Consider the following 20,182-nt stretch of genomic DNA (forward strand, 5'->3'; position numbering starts at 1 on the left):
ATCATATGTATGCATGTCACATCCATAAAACTTACATTTAACACCTAGGGGTATTTTGTCATTTTCGTCCTTAGGGGCATTTTGGTAATTTTTCCCTTTAATACGGTTTTCACTTACCTCAGCTCGTTAACAAATCTCATGAGCTAAGATGAATGAATACTACGCACCAGGTAGGATTCTAGAGAAGAGGAGGTGAGTCATTAAGACCGCTTAAGTACCAAGCTCTCCCTAGATCCAATCCTAGACATGCGTATATACGTTGCCACACCTTAACCCTATGACTTGTTCACGGTTGCAATATATTAATTAAGTTTTATGTAGTTATCCTATACTAGGCCCAAAACCCCTACATACATGCATATGGCCCACTTGGCCCAATATCATTTATATGACCCATCAGGCCCAATACTAATTCATATAGCCCATCAGGCCCAATTCATATTCATATGGCCCCTTAGGCCCAAATCACATGCATATTCATGCTCACATTAAATTTTCTCTCACATACCATCAATTTTCACCTTTTGACTATTATGGGCCCAACAGCCCATCGGGCCCATTTAGCCCATTTCGGCCCATTTGGCCAATTCACAATCCAATTCCACAGAATTGCCTGTGGGCGTCAGGCAACATATCACTTTCCTCCTCACGAATGTTCGCGCATTCACAAGACCACCATAGCCCAACTTTTGGCTTCTAGGCATTTCGGCTTTTAGGCATTTCGGCTTTTCAGCTTTTCGGCATTTCGGCTTTTGTCGATTCATTGTGTGTGTGCAGTGTATGTACACACCTGGTAAGCAAGCGTGCTGCGATTCCCTTAGTCACCAACCTACAAACGATATCATCCTACAATTAATCGCATGCTTAATACATATTTTTACTAAAACCGAAACCTCACCTTTCACCTTACCTTGCGCGACAAGTATAACAACCCCTTCTTTAATCACTAACCACGATCAACTCCTAGATCTGCATCAATCTTAACTATTAAAACCAGAATAATAGGTGACTCGTATCCAACACAAGTCCCCTTTACCTTAACTATGACCATTCAGCTAACTAAGATTAAGAGTACTTACCAACGTATCTAACTTGAAGAGCAAATCGGCAGGGATCCAAAAACTAAAATTCGATACCTATTCCTACCCAAAAACCAATTAGAAGAAGTGAGGAAAAATAATCAATACCTTAGCAAAAACTGACAGGAAGAGCAAACACTTACACTAGATTCGGTCAAAGAGTATTCGACCCTTGGAAGATGAGACTTTCTGGCTTTCAAACTTGGTATGATGAAAAAGGTTTATCTGGCACCAAGGGAATCAAGAAGAAATCGACTAACTAACAATGGATCAAAGACTTGAGCAAAGGAAGAATAGAGAATCGGCACAAGAAAAGAAAGAAGGAAGCAAGGGTTTTCGGCTTTTTGGATCTTAAAGAGAATAGGGTTTCCGGTAGCAAGGTGAAAAAAGATTTCAGCATTAGCCTGAAACCCTTGCATTCGGCACCTATTTATAAACCTTATGGCCGAATTCCTCAAGACCAAGTTCCCTTTTTGGCTCCACTTGCTCCTCACTTCTCATCCCCTCGTTTTTCTCCCTGATAATCCCTTGATCCTTTCCTCAAATTTCTCTTCTGATTACTGCCCTTGGAGTCCATCTTCACGCCACTTCCATCCTTATAGAAGGCCAAAATTAAACTTCTAAAAAAACTAAACTAGGATTTGAACCTTGGATCTCCTTGCTAGCCGCTAACGCCACCTCCCTACACTCTAAGTGTCGTCACTTAGCCACTCTTCCACAAGGCTTTTTGATGCCATTTTTCCCTATCTTTATTTAAAAGCCCAACTACTTGCCAACAAGGTCCTTTTAATAATTAAACTATAATTTCATTTACCCCTAGGTTTGAACTCAAACCTTAATTAAGACCTACTATAATTTTCACTTGGCTAGGAATATAAAACACAATTTTTATCAAAATCGAAAACAAAGAAAGTTCGGGATTTTGGGATTTTTGGGTTTCAGAATTTTTGGGGCGTTAGATGGGTTGTACTAGGTTCCTAGAATATTCGGATAGGATGAGTAATGATTAAATGTAGTGAATTTACAAGTTTAATACTTAGCGACTAAATTGCATAAAAGATAAAATGTCAAGGTAATTTTGTAAAATGATTATGGAAAGACTGAATTGTATAAAAAAAAGTTATTTAAGTTCTATAGTTGTATTATCTGAATGAGATCAAAAAACACAACAATCGATTTTGATTCAAGAAAAAACAAAAGATTCGGATTAGTCATCGACTTCGTTTCTTTACAACTATATTGGTCGAGGTTAGGTACCTATATTTTTACTATCGACTTAGCATCCAAAAACAATCTTGAACTCAACATTCGTGACGTATTTCTTTTTGTGTCATGGCATGTACCTAGGATGATAATGTTTGAGTCAAGATCTTTTTGTCTATAGTTAAATTCAGTGAAGGTTACTTACATTGAATCTCATGTAAACTTTGAATTATGCTTTGCCTTGGAACAAATGCTTGTATATAGTTTCATTAGCTTGGATATTTTGTATGAATGTAATTGTTGATGTGAGTAGGTAAATATTGTGTTCAAAATCAACTTGGTGAGGATGGACATATTTGGCTATTTTGGTGGATGTTCAAGTAGAAAAATGTGGTTAAGGTTATATGTTCTTTCAACTTGTTTATTTGAATGAATAATTTTTGTTGAGGTGCATTTGAATGGCATATTGGTTACGTATAAGATGGATGGAATTTTGGCATTTCATTCATGATTTGAATGTTATTTTGAACCTAGGAAATTATCTAGATATGGTATGTCTTTTTGCACAAGGAATGGTGTATGTAATGGCTTGATTTAGAGGTTAAATACACTGCACATGCCCTGAGACACAGGCAGCCTCACGGCCGTGTGATAGACCCAACCCACTCACACGGTCGTGTGTCGTATTGTCTTTAGGTCCAGGTCTGAGATGGCCTAACACACTGCCCGTGACACGGTCATGTGTCTTAAAACAATTTGTTATATGGTCTAAAACATGGCCCGCAACACGACCGTGTGACCTTAATTCAAATATCAACACGGGCGAACACACGCCTTGGGACACGATCGTGTGTCCAGACTTTGAATGTCCACACAATCTGGGCTGTGACACACGACCATGTGTCCTCTGTTTTAGAATTTTACAACTTTTGCCTAATCCTTCTGTTTTGTTTCGAATTGACCCCAGAATGCTCTCAAACTATTTTAGGGCTAGATAGAACTTTTTTCATAAATATATTGTGATTAGATTATTAGTAATTATAGTTGATTATTTAAGAGTTATTGTTAAATGTTTAAAATGTTATTGTAATACTCTGTGACCCAAATCCAACAATGGAGACGGGTTAGGGGTGCTACATTTTTCACCCACTTGGAGCACACAAACCCCAAGATTATCATTGCAATAAGGACTCGATGTACTCAGGGAAGTTTTCTTTCTCGCACTTCAATTATTTTACACTTAGGGCAATGTATGCTCTAAAAGTATGGGGGAAAAGTACATAAGATTAGTTTGTGTGTGTTTTCATTTGTGTGTTTACTTTGATTTAGTTGATTATTTATTAAAAATATATATAACTATTATATTGTTGCATGGTGCTTGGATTATATTAATATTGTGAATAATGGGTGAAAATAATGAAACATGAAATGATTTTTTTCAAGCATGAAATTTTTTTATTAATATAAGATAATTTGATTGTTTTTATGGGAAATTGATTAGGTTACTTAGTTAAATTGAAAAATAGATTAGAAGTACCTAGGTAAGCATGTTTGATGATGCCATATGAGATATAAGTCTTATAGATAGTCGTAGAGACATGAGTGCTTGAATTTATTATTATTCATTCGGTTTAATCTGAAGCATGAAAGAAATTTTGTACGGTGGAATGTTTAGGGATGACCTGTAAGACCCCTAACCCATATTCGTCACCGGAACAGGGTTATGGAGCATTACCAAAACTTTCAAAATATTTTCAGATAATTCAAACATTTACTATTCATTTCTTGAGATTTATTCATAACGTCCCTTAAATGGATCCTCGAGGCCCAAAACGAGCATTAGACTCAAGTCGGGACTTAATCGAAAACTCAATAATGTTTTCGCGACATTTCAAAAATTTTCCAAGGTGCGGGGCTCACACACCCAAGTGACCCTACAACATGCTCATGCTATAAGTTGTGTTCGACCCCGTAAAACTCTCTAACTTGTGCACACGGCCATGCCATATGTTCGTCTGCAAGGCCGTGTAGCACACACGGCTTAGACAAATGCCCGTGTCTCTGCCCGTGTGCTCAATTCTTAGCATTCTATTATCTAAAATTTAAGGTGCAAGGGACACACGGCCTAACCACAAGCCCATGTGTCTACCCGTGTGGAAAAAATAAAGTCATTCCTAGCTTCTTTTCTCACCCAAAATCATACCAAACTCCTGCACTAAACTTACATCCAAACACCAACCAATCCAAGCATTGAATTCAAGCAATTTATAACATCTAATATGATATATTGTTACATGCATTCATACTTTTAATCTTATCTTTTATAAGTATACTTATTTAACCTTTCTCAATCAATCAATAATAAACACTTATGTTATCTCCATAGAATAAACTTAATACATATATACATATACTAAACATAATCATCACTAGCCATTCTAATGGCTAGATTACAATAATCATTTACATTTACATTGCAATATGGCCAATTTAACCTATACATGCCATTGTAACCATAATTGCTTTATCATATTGTACTGACATGGGCCGATGGAGAGTGTGAGTGATCTTCGCTAAGCTTCCAATCCAATGAGCTTCCGATTTACTCTAAAACAGGGAAATAAAACTAAGTAACCATAAAATGCTTAGTAAGTTCATATAACATGGTACTTAACTTACCATTCATTCTATTTTGAGGTAACCATGTAAGTCATATTCAATCAATTTGACCTCAAGCCCTATACACATCCTCATTTCCCTTGTTAGAGTATATTATATAATAACATAAAAACATATATGGGCTCAACAATGACAAAGTTTCTAGGCACATATGCTTTCCACAACATTTATTCATTTATCATGTATAAATCATCTCTTTATATTACAAGTATAATTTCATAATAGTTCATCTCAAGTTCAGATTATTTCATGTCAGAACTTTACTCATATCATTCAAAATATCAAGGTCACAAATAGTACACTCAAGTGGTACAAATCTATAATCAAGGATGAACATACTCATCAAATAAATTTCATGTACAAATATCATCATCCCATATTACCATATATCAATCATTTCATGTTTTCATATATCAATTCTCATGTATCCTCATTTTCTTGTATTTCAGACGGATATGTGTAATAACTCATTTTATTATTCATATATTCTCATGTTTGGATTGTCACTCATTGAATTTATTTGAAATATCGATGGATACACAGGTAGCATAGTCAAGGTGTCCAAGTTAGGATCCGTCAATTCATATTCAAATGTACCCATAAGGTACTATTTCAGAGAGTACACTCTCGAGCCACACGTGTATACAACAGGATTACCAGTCCAGGCTAAATCCTTTTTATGACATATGCTCGAAGGAACTTGATCTGGATTACCCATTTAGGCCAAGTCCAATCCATAACATATGCTCAAGAGGACTTATATAAGGATTACCCGTCTAGGCTAAATCCTTTCTATAATGAGGTCAATAGGATTACTCATCCGAGCTAAATCCCATCAACAACAAATGCAGAACCTCATTCATTTCAGGAAATCACATATCCATCGATTTTCCATTTATTCAACCAGGATTTAAACATTTTCAAGCATTATCGGGCATGTGATTTCCATAACATTCACATAATTCAATTAAACACATTCCACATTCATTTCAAGCATATGAGTAACATTTTTATCATTTATCATTTATCGAGTATTATTATTGATCGGGCTTTTTTAGATATATTTTCAATGTCATATATATATGATATCTATACAATGCAAAATGCAACATTTAATTCAAACATATAAACATACACAAATTAGTTACACGAACTTACTTCGACAAATGTTCATGTACGCAAAATCTACTAATCTAACATTTTCCTCTTTTCCTCGTTCTAGCTCCGAATTTGGTCTATCCGTATCTATACGAGTAAAATTTACATCAATTTATCACATTTCATATTCAAGTGAACTCAATTTACATCCTAGGCAAAATTACCATTTTTCCACTAATGTTTCCATAAATTCCAATTTCGTCCCTAGGCTCGGAAAATGAAATTTATGCAATTTACTCCATATTCCAAGCCTAACCAAATTTCACTATAAAATTTACAGCACATATATTCTATAAAATTTAAATTTTTTTTTCAATTTTCACAACTTTACATTTTAGTCCCTAAATCATGTTTTCATCAAAAATCACTTTGTAAAAGTTGTTTATCTATCAACAACCTTTCATTTTTCTACCATAAATTTTAAATTTTCAACATATACATCCATGACCTAAATTTCATACTTTGATAACTCTTCAAATTGATCCCCAAATAGATAGATTAAGCTACCCCGATTTCAAAAATATCAAAATTACTAAAAACGAGACAAGAAAACTTACCCAATTTGCCCATGAAAACTTACTTTCTCTTTCCTAGGGTTTCCATGGAATATTTTAGGGAAGAAGATGATAAATTTTATTTTTATTTCTATTTAATTAATTTATCATCTTTAATAATTTTAATTTCCAATTTAGTCCTTAGCCTTTTTCTAATTTTCCATGGATGAATCATCCAAAAATATCTATTAACTTTTTATTAATGGTCTAATTACCATATAAGGACCTCAAATTTTGAATTCCATAGCTATTTAATCCTTCTAGCTACTAGAATTCAAGTTTTGCATTTTATGTGATTTGGTCCTTCCCATAATTAAACAGATAATCGGTAAAATTTTCTTATCAAAATTTTCACATGACATTTCTAACATATTACGGACCATGTAATAAAATAAAAATAAATTTTATTTTCAGATCAGATTTGTGGTCTTGAAAGCATTGTTTCGATCTGACTGAAAAATGGACTATTACAACTCTCCCCCTTAAGAAATTTTTGTCCTCGAAAATTTTACCAGTAAAGAGATTCAAATATTACTTTCTCATAGTTTCGTCTAGTTCCTAGGTAGCTCCTTCTATATCATGTCATTGTCAAAGAACTTTTACTAATGCTACCTTTTTATTTCTCAGTTTTTCTCTTCAAGTGCCAACATTTCAGTCAACCTCTTATTGTAAGTGATGTCAGGCTGAATTTAACATTTATCAAAGTAATAACAGATGATGGGTCTGATCGATACTTTCATAACACATATACACATAAGACCATTGTGAATTCTATAGAGCTTTGATAATATCACCAATCAATACGCAACAGGCCCAATTCTTTTCAATAATCTTATAGAACCCGATAAACCAAAAACTTAATTTGCCTTTACGACCAAATTGGAGAACTTTCTTTCATGGCGAAACTTTCAAAAATATTTTGTCGCCAATCTAAAACTCTATTTCTTTTCATTTTTAGATTCACATCAGATTTCAGATGATCAAATACTGTTTTTAAACTGTCTCAGATCCCTTTCATCTTTTTTCAGTTTCAACGAATCAAACCAACTACATGTATCTTTTCTTACTGAACTCAGTCCAAAACATCAAAATTTTACACTTATGACCATATAAAACCTCATACTGTGAAATCTTATACTTGACTGTTAACTGTTACTATATACGGATTCAACTAACGACAAATATTTCTTTTTCAATTGCCATTTGAATTCTAAAATACAACACCAAAACACATCTTCAAAAATCTGAATCATATATTCAAATTGATCATCCGTCTGAGAATGAAATACGGTGCTAAAGTGTAACCATATACCCAGAGTTCCTTGTAACTTTTTTCAGAATAGGTGTAACATCCTGATTTTCGGGTTTTTCGTGATTCTCGAGATTTTGGTAAAGTTTTTAAAATTTGGTATTTGGTTGTGAAATTCATAATTGGAGTATGTAATTGGGCTTATGGAAGGCCCATGTGATGGCCAAAACTCTGTAGAATTTTTGAATTTTGGACTTAAGGAGTTAGGGGCTTTGGATAGGTGGCCTTATTAAAAGGTGTGGGTAAAATGTAACACAAAAGAGCCCCTGGCAATGTGGCTAAGTGACGCCACTAAGGAGCTAAAAAGATGGTGTGTAAGTGGTTGGGGAAAAGCCAGGGTTCGATTCACTATGATAGCAAATGTGATGTTATTTTTATGCCTTGAGCATACAGAAGTTAAAGCCGAATGGAACTTTGATGGAGAGAGTTTGAATCAGTTGAATGCTTGAATTAAGGAGTGATAAGGGGAGAGATTTTAGGGATTTGAAGGAGGGGTTAGTGTTGGCCGAATAGAGGGGATTAGGGAGGAGAAATCGGCTTGGGGATTTTGAGGGTAGTATTTCAGCATTAGGCTATAGTTGTGCCAATTTTCCTCTGTTGGAACACCATAGAGCCATTCTTTTCTTCGTTTTTCTTCTCTAACCGGAACTATCACCGTTTCCATTCATCTTTCTTTCTTTTCTTCTCCAAAACTAGCCTACTATTCCTTTCTTCCCATCTACTACTCTCTTTCTTATCATCACTTTTGCCGAAAAGCCACAAAAGCCAAAACCTGCGAAGCCTGGTTGTGCCGATTTCTTGTTGACCACCAACCTTATTTTTCTCTTCACTTTTTGGTGGCCAATTCCTTCATCTGCTAAGTTTTAAGCGGTACAAAAAAAGAAAGACTATGGTAAGTATTCATACTCCAATCGATTCAGTAGTATAACTGTTGACAAAAGTCGAAACCCCCTATAGTTTAGGGAGGTTGTCGATTTGAGATATAGGCCTTATTGGGCTTCTTCATTTGATTTTTATGGTTTGTATAGTGGAATAGATAACTTTGGAGGAGCAGCAAGGCTTGGAGTGTCAGTGTTAGATAAGCTTGAATCATATCGTCAGACCCTGTGAAGGTAAGTGAACTATGGCCATTAGGGGTTCTTTGGCCGATTTTGGTAAGGTAAGATTTAGGTTGATTAGCATGAATTGTAGACTAAGAATGGTGGTGAATAATTGTAGGTTACCATGGGAGACTTCTTTGGTGAACGTCACAAAACAGGTGTGTAACGAACCCTCTTTCGTAGCTTAACTCGATATATGCCGAAAAGTTGAAATACCGAAAATTCTGGTATTTCGAAGACTCGTGAACATGCGAAAGCTCATAGGTTAGCTAGATACACTAAGTTTGATGATCAGGATCGTTGGAACAGGTAAGGGCACGATTTGTTGCATCACGGTAAATTGGGCCTCGAGGGGTTGAAATCGGGCCCAATGGGCTTTCGGGCCCATTTGGGTAAGTTGGTAGAAAATGGAATCTAGATAAATTGCACATTAAGACAGTTAATACTGTTATGGAATATAGGCTAAATGGGCCTAGACGACTAAATCGGCCATGCAGGGCCCATTAGGGGTTTTTGGCCTAATGACTCGGCTTTGCTAGAATGGGCTAGAGTCACTGATTAAACACTTGAAATTGTTGATAATTTATAATGATCATGGAAAACCCTAATAATTGGTCGAGAAATGAAATTACCCTTATAATGTGAAAATGACCATTTTTGTCCCTAGGTGAAAATGACCATTATACCCCTAGGGTTATGTTATAATTAAGATGCATGTGATACTGCTTTTGTACATGATATGCCATGATATATTCACATATGCATGGGTTGGGTCTTATATGAATGGAGGAAGTGCTAAAAGGGCTTTGCCCCAGTTTACCGAAAAGGGCTTTGCCCTAGTTTACCGAAAAAGGCTTTGCCCCAGTTATTAAAAGAGGCTAGGCCTCCAGTTATATGATAAAGCAGCTATGCTGCCAGTGGAGTGTGACAGCCCTAAATTGACCCTAGTCGGAAAGTGGTTTCGGGACCACGAAACCGAGTCTTATAAATAATTAAAGGTTATATTCTGTGTTTATGATGTGCGTAAATGCTTGTGTGATAGTTCCATACTTTAATTTGGTCGGTGTATGTGAAATTTATTAGTAGGAACTTATGTGAGATAATTTAGAAATATGCTAGGCAAGTGTTCAAGTGGCCTATTAATATATGTGGGAAAGTGCTTGTCCTTGCATGTCAAATTAGCCAAATTAAAGCATAGTGGCCGGCCATGCTATGGGTGGAAACATGTTACAAACATGTTATGTTAGTGATGTATGTTAGGAAAAATAAAATAAGGAGCATGGTAATAAAATAATGAAAGGGAATATGATGAAAAAAAAAGAAAGAATGTGTGTGATTGTTTCCCCCCCTTTTGCCGTGAATGGAAGAAAGAAAACAAAAAAAAAGTGTTCATCCTTGAACATCTTTGGCCTAATAGAAGAAAGAAAGGAAGGGAATGAGCTTGGAGAAAATTTGCTATGGAGGCTCACTAGATTAAGGTATGTTTAATGTTGCTTTGAAAGTTCATACATCCCTTGGATGATTGGTCTAAATTCTAACTATCTCATGGATGGATTTGGGATTATTAGAGAGTTAGTATTCGACTAAGAGGCTTCAAAAGTTTTAGTTGAAGCCTTGAGACTATTAGCATGTTAGCTATATGGATGTGTTATGATGCTTGAGGTGTTAGGTAAATTTGAACTCATCACCAAGTTCTTTAAGCAATCCAAGCTAAAAGTTTCGGTATTGAGGTATCTTGAGCATTCGGCCATGGTAGGAAGTAGAGGGGAAATATGGTTGTTGTTGGATGAAGTAGGGTCTAACAAATGAGCACATATGTGCATTAGATGCTAGATGGAGAAGAATCGGCTAGCAAGTTGTGTGCTAAGGCCGAATATAATTTTGTATATTAATGAGTAATGCATGTGTTGAATTGATGGAAAGGGAGAGGATGCTTTAATAGTGTATATACGTGTATTAGCCAAGTTTTGAACTTGAAACAAAATGGGGTTTAGTCAATACAAGTGACCATACTTGTAGAATGTATTAAGTGTTGCAATCGGCCTCAGCATAGACATGTATGTTCGGCCACATGAATGAGTACATAAGTTGATGTGTATGTTCGGCCATAGGTAAGCATATTGATGGCTTTACCTTGACTTAGAAATTCGGCTAAGGGGAAATATTAGCTAATATGTTGAATTCGATTCGTGATTTCGTACATATGTGACTCTAATGTCTAATGTATATATGGGCTAAGTACCTTGAGCTTCTCTTTTGATGTTCGAATGAATTGTATTAAATTGCTTAATGTGATTAAAAATGCGTATGACCATTTTGTATTTGAGCTAAAGGTGGCCATATGACCCATCAAATTCATTGTCATGTTCGGCCATAAGCTAGCATAATGAGACTTTAATAAGTTAAATTTGTTTGAATTAGCTCAAGAGCTTAGAGGACCAAAGTTGGATAAGGGAAAGGAAAAAGTGATCGAATAGCCACCGAAATCGTTCGACAACATCCGAGGTAAGTTTTCGAGTAATGGAGCTTAGATTATGATTCGATTAGATTATGTCTTGAGTAAATCAAAATCATGCTCTTTGTATGTGGCTATTGAGCCGAAATTTGTAAGTGTGATAAGTGTTTTGTGTTTGAGCTTTGGTAATGAAAATGAAATATGGATGTGTCATGATTTATTGATATATGTGCATGGTTATTCAAATGATATCCAGGCCAAGTCTCGAAGGCTTTTGTGCTAGGTGACTACAACCGGACTAAGATCCGAAGGCATTCGTGCGAGTTGCTATATCCTGGCTAAGACCCGAAGGCATTTGTGCTAGCGATTATATCCGGGCTAAAACCCGAAGGCATTTGTGCTAGCGACTAAATCCGGGCTAAGTCCCGAAGGAATTTATGCTAGTGACCACATCCGGGCTAAGACCCGAAGGCCTTGCGCAAGTAGTTATATCCGGCTAAATCCCGAAGATTACTTGAGTTTGGGAACGAGCGATCTGCTGTAATAATTTCAATTAATACGCTCGTAAAATCTCAACAACGAGGTATGTGTTGTACATGCATTGGATTAATTGATTCCTCTTAAATAGCATTCGCTCAGTCGATTAAGGAGCTTCCGGTTTTTGGTTAAGTTGATCCCTTATGTATGAATATAAGGGTTGGAAATGTGAAGTAGGGCTGATTTTTGAGAATATATGTGTATATGAAATTATCCGTTTAGTTATATGAATGCTATACTTCAGTTGAGCCTAATTCCATTGCTCAAAACTTACTAAGCATTAAATGCTTACTCCGTTTCTTTGAATCTCTGTTTTATAGATTTTGGTTCGTCAGCTATCAGACTCGGGAGTGTCGAAGTCGAAGTCGCCCACACTATCAAAGCCCCTTTTGGTACACTTTTGGTTGAACTTTGAAATGACATGTATAGGACTACCCTTTTTGTTGTTGGTCATGGACCCTTTGGTTTTGTATAAATTTGGATAGCCATGCGAAAATGGCTTATATACACTTTGAGCTTAATTTTATAATCATCTTGTATGATGTTCATTAAGAGGTATGGAAATGTTTGGGAATGATTAGCCATTGGAATGGTTAATCATGATCATATTTTGTGCTATTTATGCAAAAGGGCTAGTTGAATCATGGAAACTATGTAATAGGTAAAGTCTACCTTAAAAATAGATGTTGATAGCAGCAGCGACGTGAATGTGAAAAATCACTAAAAATAGTAGGAATGGAATTAAATAGTGAATAAATTTTGTAATTGAACCTTGATGAATCTATTTTCATAGGAAAGTAACAAAACGATCATATGAACAGTATGTTAAGAGATATTTAGGTTTTCGTAAAACAGGGCCAGAACGGTTTCTGGATTCCCTGTTCCGACTTTGGAAATTCATTATAAATTAACCAGAGATAATTAGAAGTCATGCCTTATATTATAGATTCCTTTTTGAGTCTAGTTTCATTAGAAATAAACTGCATCAGTATTGGAGCCCTGTACAGGGAGATATCCAAGTCGTAGTGCGTGGAGGTCAGAGTAGTCGAACCCTGAAACAGGGGAGAATTTAACTAATAAACTGTACTAATTGGCCTGACCAAAAATTCTAGAAAAAAATTTGTAGATGGATATATGAGTCTAGTTTCAGGGAAAAATTGCGAAACTTATTTTCGAGTTTTGGAACTCAAGATATGATTTTTAAGGTGACAGTGACGCAGTTAGTCAGCTGTCTAGAAATTTTCAAAATGGACTGTGAGAATAAGTGAATTTAGTCTGTGAACCCCTCGTGTCCGACTCCGGTAACGGTCTCAGGTACGGGGTGTTACAATTTTATTGGTATCAGAGCTACGGTTTAGTCGATTCTAGGACTACCGTAATGCGTTTGGGTCTAGCTATACATGCCATTTTATGTGATTATTTGATAGTGTGGTGATTTCTGACATTGCAAATGTGTTTATTTATAGTAATGGATCCCGATCCCAACCGAGCGGTAGCTGATGATCTTGAGAGTGTAGCGCCTACTCCCGCAGAAGGGACAGCGCCGGCGGACTCTCAACCTAATGCTAGTAATCCGAATGATGAAGCTAGACAAGCTTTTTATAGCGTGATGAATGATTGGTTCAAACAATACATTCGAACTAATACGGCTGTTCCAGAACCTCCATTCCTGAATAATACCACCCCCACACCTACAATACCTCTGGTAACTGACCAAATAAGGTCGAATAAGCCCCCAGTTGACAGAATCCGAAAACACGGGGCTACTGAATTTAAAGCTACGGACAGCGATGATGCCGAGCAAGCGGAATTTTGGTTGGACAACAATATCCGGGTACTCGATGAGCTATCTTGCACACCCGATGAGTGCCTAAAGTGTACTATCTCCTTGCTATGTGATTCTGCCTACTATTGGTGGAATACGTTGACTTCTGTTGTGCCCAGAGAGCAAGTAACTTGGGAGTTTTTCCAAACCGAGTTTTGAAAGAAGTACATCAGTCAGAGATTCATTGATCAAAAACGGAAGGAATTTCTTGAACTTAAACAAGGTTCCATGTCGGTTACCGACTATGAACGAAAATTTGTAAGGCTTAGCCGGTACGCGCGGGAATGCATTTCTTCAGAAGCCGTGATGTGTAAATGTTTCGAGGATGGGCTGAATGATGATATAAAGTTGTATGTTGGCATTTTGGAAATCTGAGAATTTGTGGCACTTGTCGAGTGGGCTTACAAAGCCGAGGAGCTCAGTATGGAGAAAAGAAAAGCTTGGGTGGAAGCAAAGGAGTTTCGTAAGAGGTCTTCGGGGAAGCCCTTCCCACAGTCATCGAAGAAATTTAGAGATGGCTTAGGCCGATCTAGAGACACTTCGGGCTTATCTAGACGAGATCGCGATCGACCCCCTGTGAGTGCACGAGTCACTTCGGTCGCCAGTGTTGGAAATGATCGTCGAGACAGAACGGAGTGTCAGTATTGCGGTAAATGGCACTCGGGGAGTTGTAGATTCCATGACCGCTCCTGTTACAAGTGCGGGTCAGTTGACCACTTCATTAAAGATTGCCCGAGGTTGTCTGAACAGAATACAAATCAGAGTGTGAAACCGGGTGCTACCACTGCTCGAGGTAGACCATCTAGAAATACGGGCAATGCTAGTGGTGGTCAGAGAGGATCTAGGGATGCTACGACCAGATCTGAGGCTCGTGCTCCTGCTAGGGCTTATACGATACGCGCACGCGATGATGCTTCCTCGCTAGATGTTATTACCGGTACTTTTACTCTCTTTGATACTAATGTGATTGCTTTGATTGACCCTGGTTCTACTTATTCTTATATATGTGAAACCTTAGCATCCAGTAAGACTTTACCTATTGAGTCTACTAAGTTCGTAATTCGGGTGTCAAATCCCTTGGGTCGTTACGTGCTTGTCGACAAAGTGTGTAAGAAATGTCCCCTAGTAATTCGAGGTTCATGTTTTCTGGCGGATTTGATGCTTTTGCCGTTTGATGAATTTGATGTTATCCTCGGTTTAGATTGGTTAACCGTGCATGATGCGGTTGTGAATTGCAAAAGCAAGACTATTGATTTGAGGTGCGCAAATAACGAGATAATCTGAGTTGAGTCTACGGACTTAAAGGGGTTGCCAGCTGTAATATCATCAATGTTGGCCCAGAAATATGTAAGAAAGGGGTGCGAAGCATACCTTGCGTATGTACTTGATGACAAAGAGTTAGAAAAGAAACCCGAATCTGTGCCGGTGGTTTGTGAATACCCGGATGTTTTTCCCGAGGAATTACCGGGTTTACCACCTGTTCGGGAGGTAGAGTTTGGTATTGAGCTTGTACCTGGGACTACGCCGATTTCGATAGCTCCGTATCATATGGCACCAACCGAGTTTAAAGAGTTGAAAGCTCAGTTGCAAGAATTGACGGATAGAGGTTTCGCTCGACCAAGTTTCTCACCTTGGGGTGCACTAGTATTGTTTGTAAAAAGGAAGGACGGAACCATGAGGTTGTGCATTGACTATCGTCAGCTGAATAAAGTGACGATAAAGAATAAATATCCGTTACCGCGTATTGAGGATTTGTTTGATCAACTAAAGGGAGCCTCAGTGTTTTCAAAACTGCTTTCACTACAAGTTCTTAATGATGCCGTTTGGGCTCACTAATGCCCCGGCGGTATTTATGGATTTGATGAATCGGATCTTCAGACAGTATTTGGACCGGTTCGTAGTTGTGTTAATTGATGACATCTTGGTCTATTCAAGAGATGAGACCGAACATGCTGAGCACCTGAGATTAGTGTTGCAAATTTTACGGGATAAGCAGTTATATGCTAAGTTTAGTAAGTGTGAGTTTTGGTTAAGAGAGGTTAGCTTCTTGGGTCATGTGGTATCCGCATCGGGTATTCGAGTTGACCCAAGCAAAATTTTAACCATACTTAACTGGAAGCCTCCGAGAAATATTACTGAGGTTCGGAGCTTTTTGGGACTTGCCGGTTACTACCGACGGTTTGTAAAAGGTTTCTCGATGATAGCCACACCAATGACGAAGCTACTTCAAAAGATGTTAAGTTAGAATGGACGGAAAAATGTCAGAAAAGTTTTGATCAACTGAAAACTTATTTGACTGAAGCTCCAATTCTAGTGCAGCTCGAATCAGGCAAAGAGTTTGTCATTTATAGTGATGCCTCCCTACTTGGGTTGGGTTGCGTATTGATGCAAGAAGGTCGAGTTGTGGCCTATGCGTCGAGACAACTGAAGCCACATGAGAAAAATTATCCGACCCATGATCTCGAACTAGCTGCCATCGTATTCGCTTTGAAAATATGGGGACACTACTTATTTGGGGAGAAGTGCCATGTATATTCAGATCACAAAAGTCTCAAATATTTGATGACTCAAAGAGACTTGAATCTGCGACAAAGGCATTGGCTTGAGTTGTTGAAAGATTATGAACTTGTCATTGACTATCACCCGGGAAAGGCTAATGTGGTTGCGGATGCCTTAAGTCGTAAATCACTGTTTGCTTTACGAGCGATGAATGTTCACTTGTCTGTTCTATCCGACAATGTGTTAGTGGCGGAATTAAAGGCCAAACCATTGTTGATTCATCAAATTCGTGAAGCTCAGAAAGTCGATGATGAATTGGTTGCAAAACGGGCTGAATGTGTTCCGAATATGGAATCAGAGTTTCAAATTGATGATGACGATTGTTTGAGGTTCAGAAGTCGTTTGTGTGTTCCAAGAAATTCAGAACTCATTTCGATGATTCTGAACGAAGCTCATTGTAGTCGAATATCAATTCACCCGGGGAGTACGAAAATGTACAACGATCTGAGACGCCAGTTTTGGTGGCGTGGTATGAAACGAAACATTTCCGATTTCGTATCGAAGTGTTTAATATGTCAACAAGTGAAGGCGGAACATCAAGTGCCTACGGGTTTACTCCAGCCGATCATGATACCTGAATGGAAATGGGATCGTGTCACGATGGATTTCGTATCTGGGTTGCCGGTATCGGCAAGTAAGAAAGATGCGATTTGGGTTGTTGTGGATAGACTGACTAAGTCGGCTCACTTTATCCCCGTACGCACGGTTTTTTCATTGGAAAAACTAGCTGAGTTGTATGTTTCTCAAATTGTGAGATTACACAGGGTACGTGTGACAGCCCAAAATTGACCCTAGTCGGGAAGTGGTTTCGGGACCACAAAACCGAGTCATAAAAATAATTGATTTCCATATTCTATGCTTATTATGTGTGTACATGAGTATGTGGAAGTTTCATTCTCCAATTTTGCCAATTGCATGAGAAATTATTAAATAGGGATTGATATGAGACATGGTGAAAATATGATAGGCTAATTTAAAATGGTCTATTAATGCATGTTGTGAAAATGATGGGTTTGCATGTCAAATTACCCAAAATTTGAGCTAGTGGTTGGCCATGCTATGGGTGGAAACATGTTGGGAACATGTTGGCCTAGTGAGGTATGTAGGAAAAAAATAAAATAAGGGGCATGGGCATAAAATAATGAAAAGGCGTATGATGAATACAAAAAAAATGTGTGTAGTTGTTTCCCCCCCCATTGCCGTGAGCTAAAGAAAAGAAAGGAGAAAATTTTTGTTCATCCTTTCTCATCTTCATTTAGCCGAAACTAGAAAGAAAAAAACAAAGAAAAAAAAATGCTCATCCTTTGGTTCATCCTTGGCCAAAAATTTTAAGGAGGAAGGAAGAAGAAAGGTTGAAGAGGTTCGGCCATGCATGTAGCTAGGCTAAGGTATGTTTGATGATGTTCCATGAGATGCATGCATGTTTTAGTTGTTAGCTTGAGTTCTACCTAGCCCATGGTCTAAATCTTGCTATGTGATGGAAATGACACTCGGCCATGGATGCATCATTCTTGGTTGATGTTTGATGTTGTGGTGATGAGGCATGAGGATGAGTTAAGATTCGGCCTAGGTGGAGTTTGTGTTAATGCCATTGCATGCTAAATATGAAGCTTGTTAATGATGCATGTGATGGTGGCTTGATGATTCTTGAACCTCCTTTTTAGCATTTTTGAGTGAGCACATATGTGCATTGGTTGCTAAATGGAGAAGAATCGGCTAGCAAGTTGTGTGCTAAGGCCGAATATAACTTTTGCATGTTAATGAGCAATGCATGTGTTAAATTGATGGAAAGGGAGAGGATGCTTTACTAGTGTGTATATGTGTGTATTAGCCAAGTTTTGAACTTGAAACAAAAGGGTGTTTAGTCAATACAAGTGACCATACTTGTAGAATGTATTAAGTGTTGAAATCGGCCCCAAAATAGACATGCATATTCGGCCAAGGGGGAAAAATTAGCTAAAATGTTGAGTTTGATTCATGATTCCGTACATATGTGACTTTAATGTCTAATGTATAAATATGGGCTAAGTGCCTTGTGTTCCTCTTTTCGATGCTCAAATGATTAAATCAATTTATTTGTTTAATTAAGCTCAAGAGCAAAGGGGAACTAAATCCGATAAAGGGAAGGAAAAGTGGTAGAATAGCTATCGGAATCGTTCGACAACACCCGAGGTAAGTTCTTGAGTAAGAGAGCTTAAATTATGATGTGATTAGATCATGTTTTAAGCAAATTAAAATCATGCTCTTTGTGTGGCTATTGAGCCGAATTTGCAAGAATGATAAATGTCTTGTGTTTGAGTTTTGCTAACGAAAATGAAATACGAATGGGCCATGATTTATTGTTAAATGTGCATGGTTATTTGAATGATGTCCGGGCTAAGTCCCGAAGGCTTGTGCTAAGTGACAATATCCGGACTAAGATCCGAAGGAATTTGTGCGAGATACTAATTCCGGGCTAAGCCCGAAGGCATTTGTGCGAGATACTAATTCCGGGCTAAGCCCGAAGGCATTTGTGCGAGATACTAATTCCGGGCTAAGCCCGAAGGCATTTGTGCGAGTTACTAAATCCGGGTTAAGTCCCGAAGGCATTTGTGCGAATTACTATAACCGGGCTATGTCCCGAAGGCATTTGAACGAGGAGCTATATCCGGTTAAATTCTGAAGGTACGTGATTTGGGAATGAATGAACTTGCTGTAAAATTCCAGTTAATACTCTCGAAACATCCCAACATTGAGGTATGTTTCGTATGTGCTTGAATTTAGTTGAGCCCTTACAAATAAGTATTCGCTCAGTTGATAAACGAGCTACCGGCCTTTGGCTGAGTTGATCTTTTGTGTATGTACATAAGGGTTGATAATGTGAAGCAAGTACGATATCGTAAATTTGTGCATATGAAATTATCCGTTTAGCTATATGAATGTTATACTTTTGTTGTGCTGGAATTCCTTGCTCAAAACTTACTAAGCATAAATTGCTTACTCCGTTTCATTGCTCCTCTGTTTTATAGATTTGGTTCTCCAGCTATCGGACTCGGGATCTTGAAGTCAAAGTCGCCCACACTATCAAAGCCCCCCTTTTGGTACAATTTTGATTGAACTTCGAAATGGCATGTATAGGACTACCCGTTTGTTGTGGGTCGTGGACCCTTTGGACTTGTATAAATTTTGGATAGCCATGCGAAATTGGCTTATATGTGTTTGAGTATAATGTTATAATCATTTGGTGTGGATATGCTTGACAAGGATTGGCCACGGGGATGGTTAATCACTTTCATAAATTGTGCTATTTATGCAAAAAAGGGCTAGTTGAATCATGGAAACCATGAAATAGGTAAAGTCTACCTTAAAGGCAGATGCTGACAGCAGCAGTGATGTAGATTTGGAAAATCACTAAAAATAGTAGGAATGGAATTAAATAGTGAATAAATTATGTAAACAAACCTTGATGAATCTACTTTCATAGGAAACTAACGAAACAATCATACGGACAGTATGTTAAGAGATATTCAGGTTCTCGTGAGACAGGGCCAGAACGGTTTCTGGATTCCCTGTTCCTACTTTGGAAATTCATTATAAATTAACCAGAGAGAATTAGGAGTCATACCATATATTTATAGATTCCTCTCTGAGTCTAGTTTCTATAGAAACAAATGGCATCAGTATTGGAGCCCTGTACAAGGAGATATCCAAGTCGTAATGCGCAAAGGTCAGGGTAGTCGATCCC

Source organism: Gossypium hirsutum, chromosome A05, assembly GCF_007990345.1.
Source record: "Gossypium hirsutum isolate 1008001.06 chromosome A05, Gossypium_hirsutum_v2.1, whole genome shotgun sequence".
Lineage (NCBI taxonomy): Eukaryota > Viridiplantae > Streptophyta > Magnoliopsida > Malvales > Malvaceae > Gossypium > Gossypium hirsutum.